We start from the raw sequence: 7,331 nt of genomic DNA, 5'->3' as shown, positions 1-7,331 counted from the left end.
TCTCCCAAAAATCCTATCCCCCAAGCATTAAGAAGGAGTTACGTTATATAGAAGTGTCACGTAAAACCCTTCTCCAAACCTAATTACAAATGGGCTTAGGTAAAAATCTTTTAATTCTCGTTAGGTCGCATAAGTGGTCAATCGACCATTTCAACCAGTCGATCGACCTAAGGCCGAGAATATCAGAAGCTTCTGACTTAAAATAAAACTTGCACGTCAGCTCATGTGGTCGATCGACCATGGACCTCAGTCGATCGACGGACTGCTCTTCCTGCAGTAAACTGTGCAGCATTCTGACAGCCTATAGACCATGTAGGTCAGTCTATAGACTAAGTCAGCTAGTAATCAGCTTCTGAAACTCTCGCAAATCTATCTTTCAAGCCTTGATACGCGCACCAAGTTCACTTCCCGAGTCTTTACTTCACGTCAGGTCCTATGCCTAGTACTCGGGGACGGATTCGGCTCATTTTCCGCTGCATTCTTCCCATTTCTGCAATATTACACAAAAAACACGAAAGTAGACGGAAATAGGGAAAATAGTAGCATAAACTACATAATTGAGCTCTGAAATGCGTGTAAAATAGGGTGTAAAACATCATATTTAGGACACGCATCAAACTTCCCCAAACCAAACCTCTGCTTGTCCCCAAGCAAGAACTAGACTCGATCTTAAAACCTAATGGAACGCGTTCATTCTCAGAGCTAAATGCAAACTGCAAAACCTAAACCAGTTTAATGCTAAAAATCAACAATCAATTAGTAATATGAATCATGTAAACGAGTTATGTAGTCGTTAAAAATTGCTGAACTTTAAACTATAGAGACTTATCATATTGGACTCTCACGGGTCGCTCAAATCACTCAACAAATACAGGTGAAAATATGTAAAGATAGAAAGAAGTAATGTTTGTAAAGACTCTCACCTAACTACGACCTATAAAACATGCCTGCAGTCTAAAATGAAAATGATCTCTACAACCGTACATATGCATTCCAACCATTAATGACCATGACACATGCCAAGGTAGATTTGGATATGTGAGGCTATGGGTAAGAAGGGGCTAAGAGGAATTTGGTAAAAACGGAGTTATAAGCCATGCTAGTAACTAAGGGAACCAAATTAATAAATCATTCCAACTTCTTGCTCAAGATTAAACGATCAAGCGGTGCTAATAGTAAGCACAAATCTCATATTCTCCGTATAAACTTAATTCCCCAAATAATTTTAATCGCAACATGGGAATACAAAATCACCAACTAATGAAGATTCAATCATGTGATTTTTCTTTTTCTTTTTCTCATTCTTTTTTTTTTCTTTTTTCTTTCTTTCAACTTTTCCTTTCTCATCTTTCCAACATCATTTCAATAAGAGCATATGCAACCAAAAACGAAATAACAATCCCAAGAACATAAAACTACTAGCTTGACAAGGGCAGGCTAAATATAGGATGTAGTTAATGGGACAAAAAAGCTATTTTTGGCAGTGTGGAGCTCATGGGACCAATGAAAAAAAGGGGGCCTCTTCACATGTGTCAACAAACCACAAACCTGAATGCATACAGGTATTAAGCAGATTAAGTTCATATTTATGCATATTGATATAACATGTCTCATAAGGAGTACTACTCACATTCCTAAATAAACCGGTCATGAATGTCACCAGTTATAGGGCTCTAAAACTCAGAATATAATGTAGTTTGCCAACAATCTAAGCCAAGTCTCAAGATTCAGCGAATAAATTAATGAAAACTCGTAGACTATGCAAATGATTCTACTAATAACATGTCAATTGAGCACGGCTTAGGCGTAAACAGATGAAAATGCAATGTCATCATTGAACTACTACCATTCCGACTCGACCTACATGCTAAAATAAACGTGCAATTTTTTTAATTTTTGAAATTTTTTCATTTTTTTTGGATTTTCTGTATATAAGAGGAAAATAAACAACAATGCAAGACAAAAACTAAACGTGAATGCAAAACAGAATGAATGCAACGCAAAACCCTTCCCCAAACCAAATCACACAATGCCCTCATTGTGCGAAATCATAGTATAAAGAAGCGAAAGGAAATGGGGAGTTGCGATAACTAACTAAACAAGACATGAAGTTAAACTCAGAAACTCACAACACTTTAAGCGCGCAAAAGGAAACCTCCCCAAACCAGCGTGAGCTAGGAGGTTTCAGTAGCCAGCAGTGCTACCATAAGTACCTGAAGGGATAGAAAATACCGTGCATTATCAGAGAAAACAAAGTTGAAGCGGTAATTATGTGCAAAGAATTAAGCTGAAGAAAGCGATAGATGAATGAAAAGGAAAGAAAATAAGGAGAAAACTCCCTAAAACCCCCTTTCGTGCTCCGCAAAACGACCAAACACAGCAGGGGAATGATCGAAAATATGTACAGCAGCGGGAAGCGGTCGATCGACCACACATGCCAGTCGATCGACCAGGGCATCTCAAATGAAGCTCTCAGAGGCTGCAAGTGGTCGATCGATTGACCACACGAGGCGATCGATCGATATATACGACGAGGACATCGCTTTCATCGAATTAACTCAAATAGCGTGAGTCAATATGGTCTAACAACCTGTAAATGCACATAATACAGCGCCCAAAATTGCGCTAAACCCAAATGTAAAGTCTATAGCCTAAATAAATCCTAACCAAACCAAATTAAAGCGAAGTTTCGCGCATACCAAAACAATAAATAGTCCAACAAAAAAATAAAAAATAAATTGTTTTAAACGGTTTTATCAACTAATAGTTGATCAAGAATGGCCACTTTAATGGCCCACTTGCTCGGCTTCGGCTACAAGAAGTAGCCTCTACGGTGCTCATCCTCTCGCTTGCACTCCTAACAACTCCAATATCCGCAGAACTCAACGGATCAACATCTCTAACATTTTCCCAATCACGGACCTCGTTTGGCTCATCAAAGTCCAAATTGGACTCCGTCACTATGACTGGCTCCTCATCAGTCGCATAGCTCAGACACCCTAGACCGCCTCTCTGCACAATGGGCTCTCTCACAACTGGAGCAACATGCGGCTCTAGATTCCCCAAACCAGCTACTGCAACAGTCAAAACAGAAGGATCTTCCTCCAATTTGCTCCCAATCTAGGGCGGAGGTGTTATAGCAGAATTAGGCATAAGGGCAGGCATATCAGGCAACACAACTTAAGATTTAACTACATTGCAAGTTACTGGGTACATAGCATCCTTCTTCTTATAGGTCTGGGCAAAAACAATGGACTGTTTTCCTACCTTAAAGGTCAATGTCCCTGAACCAACATCTATAACTGCACCAGCAGTGTGCAGAAATGGTCTACCCAAAATGATAGGAATGTGAGTATCCTCGGGTATATCTAGCACAATGAAGTCAATTTGGAAAAAGAACTTTCCTATTTGCACATGAATGTCCTCTAAGACTCCTATAGGCCGGACCGCAGAACGATTAGCCATCTGCACTGTCATGTTTGTAATTTCAAACCTAGTCAATTTAAATTTCTTAGCAAGACTCAAAGGTATAACACTAATACTCGCCCCTAAGTCACACAATGCCTTCTCAATATAAAAGGTGCCAATATTACATGGGACTGAAAAACTACCTGGGTCTTCTGGCTTATGAGGTGCAGTATGAGTCAAATAGGAAGATGACTCCTCAGTTAGTGCGACAGATTGCACTGTATCAAGTGACTTCTTTTTGGACAACAGCTGTTTCATAAATTTCATATAGGCATGCACTTTATTAACTAATTCTAGGAAAGGAACTTGCACGTTTAAACTACGAATAACATTTTCAAACTTGTTAAACGATACATGTTCTTTTGTTGGCACCAATCTCTCTGGATAAGGGGATGTAAGAAGCAACTTAGCCCTCTCCTCTAGGTCTCTCATACCGGCATCAGTGGACTTAGGCTGAAAATCCACTACTTTATCCTTGTTTTAGCTCGAACCTTCTTCAGGCCGTCTCAGGAATGAACCATTAACCGTCGTAGGGTCATACTTTTGAACCGGAACTGACCCATCAGCATTTGGATCTTACCTCAATAATTTCGGAGTCGTCGTACCCCGATATAAGTAGTCCCTCAAGTTATCTGGCATTGGAGGACGAAAAGGTTCACAATCAGACGTATCTTCAATCGATCGACCATGAAGGTCAGTCGATCGACTGGCTTCCGCAGGACCAGAAACTTCACTGTTACCCAAGCTGGTCGATCGACCAGGTGTGTCAGTCGATCGACTGATGTACCTGCTGATCGTCTTTTTCTTGCTACTGTTCATTCCAGCCTTTTTCTTACTCGGTTTCGCATCATCTTTTTCAGTAACATCTTTGACCATAGTGGGCCCATCAAGGGTAGACCCATTTCTCAAAGTAATCGCATTTATAGTCTTTTTTTGATCCGGCTGCGACGGTAATTGCCCTGGAGCTCTAGTTGCACTTTTGCTTGCCAATTGGGCAATTTGGCTTTCCAAAATTTTTCTAGAAATCTCTCTATCTAGAGACTCCTATTGCAGCAAACCCGACAAATTCTGAACCATGTTCTTTAATTCAGAAATATCAGAACCTTGAAATTGCTGCTGCTGAGGCACATAGGGAGGCTTTTGATACTGCTGCTTCTTATGAGAGGGCACATAGTTTTGCTGCTACTGCTGTGGTGGACCCAGATTAAGAACATTCTGGTTAGTCCACCTCAAATTGGGGTGGACATTAGAGGGATTGGGATAAGCACCAGTCTGCCTAAAATGTTGAAAGGCAGCACATGTTTCATTCGAACTAGTACAAAACTCCGAAACATGTCCCTCTCCTCCACATCTTTTGCATGTAAAGGGACCGTCTGAAACTGCATTAACTTTATATATCCCACCTTTTTGGGATCCCCCACAATCTAGCTTGTCAAATCTCGCAGTAAGGGCCTCTATTGTAGCTGTAGCAGGAGATTCAGCTGCTCTTCTCTGATTTCCTCTATAATTCCCATCCTCAGCTTTATGGGTGGCCATATCTTCAATAATCTTCCACCCCTTAGTCTCTCCACTATTCTCCTGGAATCTGCCATTAGCTGCAGCATCCAGGATAGCCCTCTGATCATCATAAAGCCCATTATAAAATTGATTACACAGGAACCATTGCTCGAACCCATGGTGCGGAATAGATCGCACCAGTCTCTTGAAACGGACCCATGCCTCATGAAAATCCTCATCAAAACCCTGTTTAAAGCTTGTGATCTGAGCTCTAATCGCATTGGTCTTCGATGCAGATAAGTATTTTTTATAAAATGCTAGGGCTAGCGAATTCCAATCAGTAATCCCATTAGCAGCTCGATCCAGATCTCGGTACCACTCCCTAGTAGCATCACGGAGCGAGGATATGAACATCGTCTCTTTTATCTGTTCCTGTGTCACACTGCTTGGTGGGGTATGGAACAACAGTAGTCAATGAATATCTCCATATGCTTAGGTGCATCTTCATTTGCAGCTCCCCCAAATTGGTTTCTCTCAACCAAGTTAATGTAGGACGGTTTCGCTTCGAATTTTCTATCCGTCCCAGCTGGAAATGCGAATCCCTTATAGATATTCTCAGCTTTTGGCTTGGAGTGACTGGCTATACTTGCTTCTTCAGCCATATATGGAGATGTAACGGTCTCAGCTGAAGAAGTAGAAATAGGAGACGAAGGTCGATCCTCCTCAAATAACTCGTTCTCGTAATAACTGGACAGAGTACTCAGCTCTTCCTCTTCGGCAATACTCTAGATGATCGTCTCAACTCACGCAAAGTCTTCTTGATCTCAGGATCTAACGGTCGTAATTCACCACCCTGTGACCTGTGCATAAGAGGAAACTACATGTAGAATATGAGAACAGGATGCTAGGTAAAATAAAATTTATAATCCAAACTACTACTATAGATAGTGTCAGTCAGGGTCGAACCACAAGGAGGCAAGCAATTTAAAGTTGTCTAATTTAAGTCTAAAGTAACAGTTTTTTGGGGGGGTTTGATTTTAATGATTCTATAACTAAAGGCAATAAAATTAAGACTAAACTAAAGCAAATAAATGAGAAATTAAAGAAAATAGATGAAATCAAATAGTAAAAGGATGCTAAGATGGTCGGTTCACTGTAGTTTCGACTGCAGTATCCTAGGTAAGTCCGAAATAATCACGTAAGACGGGAAAATAAGAAGTCCTCTCGGTCCATTCTTAACAGGTAGTATCTTTCGATCTAGCTACGGGTCCCTAAGTATCACTAGTACTGACTCTCGCCCTGAAAAGTGATTCTTAAAAGCCTAAATTTTACCTATCTTTCGATCTCAGTATAATTTAGTCGTTTCAATTAGTAGTCTAATTCCCTCCCCTATCTTTCGATCTAATGGGTCGGTCAATTACTAAGTATTCAACTAGTCGCGTGCACTCGATTCGTCAAATTAAGCAATTTAATCAATTAAAACGGAGATGATCTTACGTGAGCCGGTCGATCAACCAACAGGCTCAGTCGATCGACCAAGACTCGATTCAGGTTTACGAGTTCTACGCCGCCTAAACTACAAGTGCCCTACATTTTAGGGTTTAACTGCTCATACTAAAATTAACAACAATAACGAAACTAAAGATGAAAATAACGGAATTCATAACTAAATTAAATGAACAAGAAAACCGCATAAAACAAGGAATTAGGGCTTAAGGATTCTAACTAATCAATTTTAATCTAATAAGAAGGAATAAAAGTAAACTAAAATTAGAACTAGAATTACCAGAAACAGAGAAAGCAAGAAAATGAATCCGGATGCAAAAGAAGAACTTTATTGAAAACTAATGAAAACTGTAGAACAAACTAGGTATGTGAATCTGAATCTCTCCCAAAAATCCTATCCCCCAAGCATTAAGAAGGAGTTACGTTATATAGAAGTGTCACGTAAAACCCTTCTCCAAACCTAATTACAAATGGGCTTAGGTAAAAATCTTTTAATTCTCGTTAGGTCGCATAAGTGGTCAATCGACCATTTCAACCAGTCGATCGACCTAAGGCCGAGAATATCAGAAGCTTCTGACTTAAAATAAAACTTGCACGTCAGCTCATGTGGTCGATCGACCATGGACCTCAGTCGATCGACGGACTGCTCTTCCTGCAGTAAACTGTGCAGCATTCTGACAGCCTATAGACCATGTAGGTCAGTCTATAGACTAAGTCAGCTAGTAATCAGCTTCTGAAACTCTCGCAAATCTATCTTTCAAGCCTTGATACGCGCACCAAGTTCGCTTCCCGAGTCTTTACTTCACGTCAGGTCCTATGCCTAGTACTCGGGGACGGATTCGGATCATTTTCCGCTGCAT

The sequence above is a fragment of the Silene latifolia genome, chromosome Y, assembly GCF_048544455.1.
Source record: "Silene latifolia isolate original U9 population chromosome Y, ASM4854445v1, whole genome shotgun sequence".
In the NCBI taxonomy this organism is placed as follows: domain Eukaryota; kingdom Viridiplantae; phylum Streptophyta; class Magnoliopsida; order Caryophyllales; family Caryophyllaceae; genus Silene; species Silene latifolia.
The sequence above is the reverse complement of the archived record's forward strand: the minus strand, read 5'-3'. Positions refer to the sequence as shown.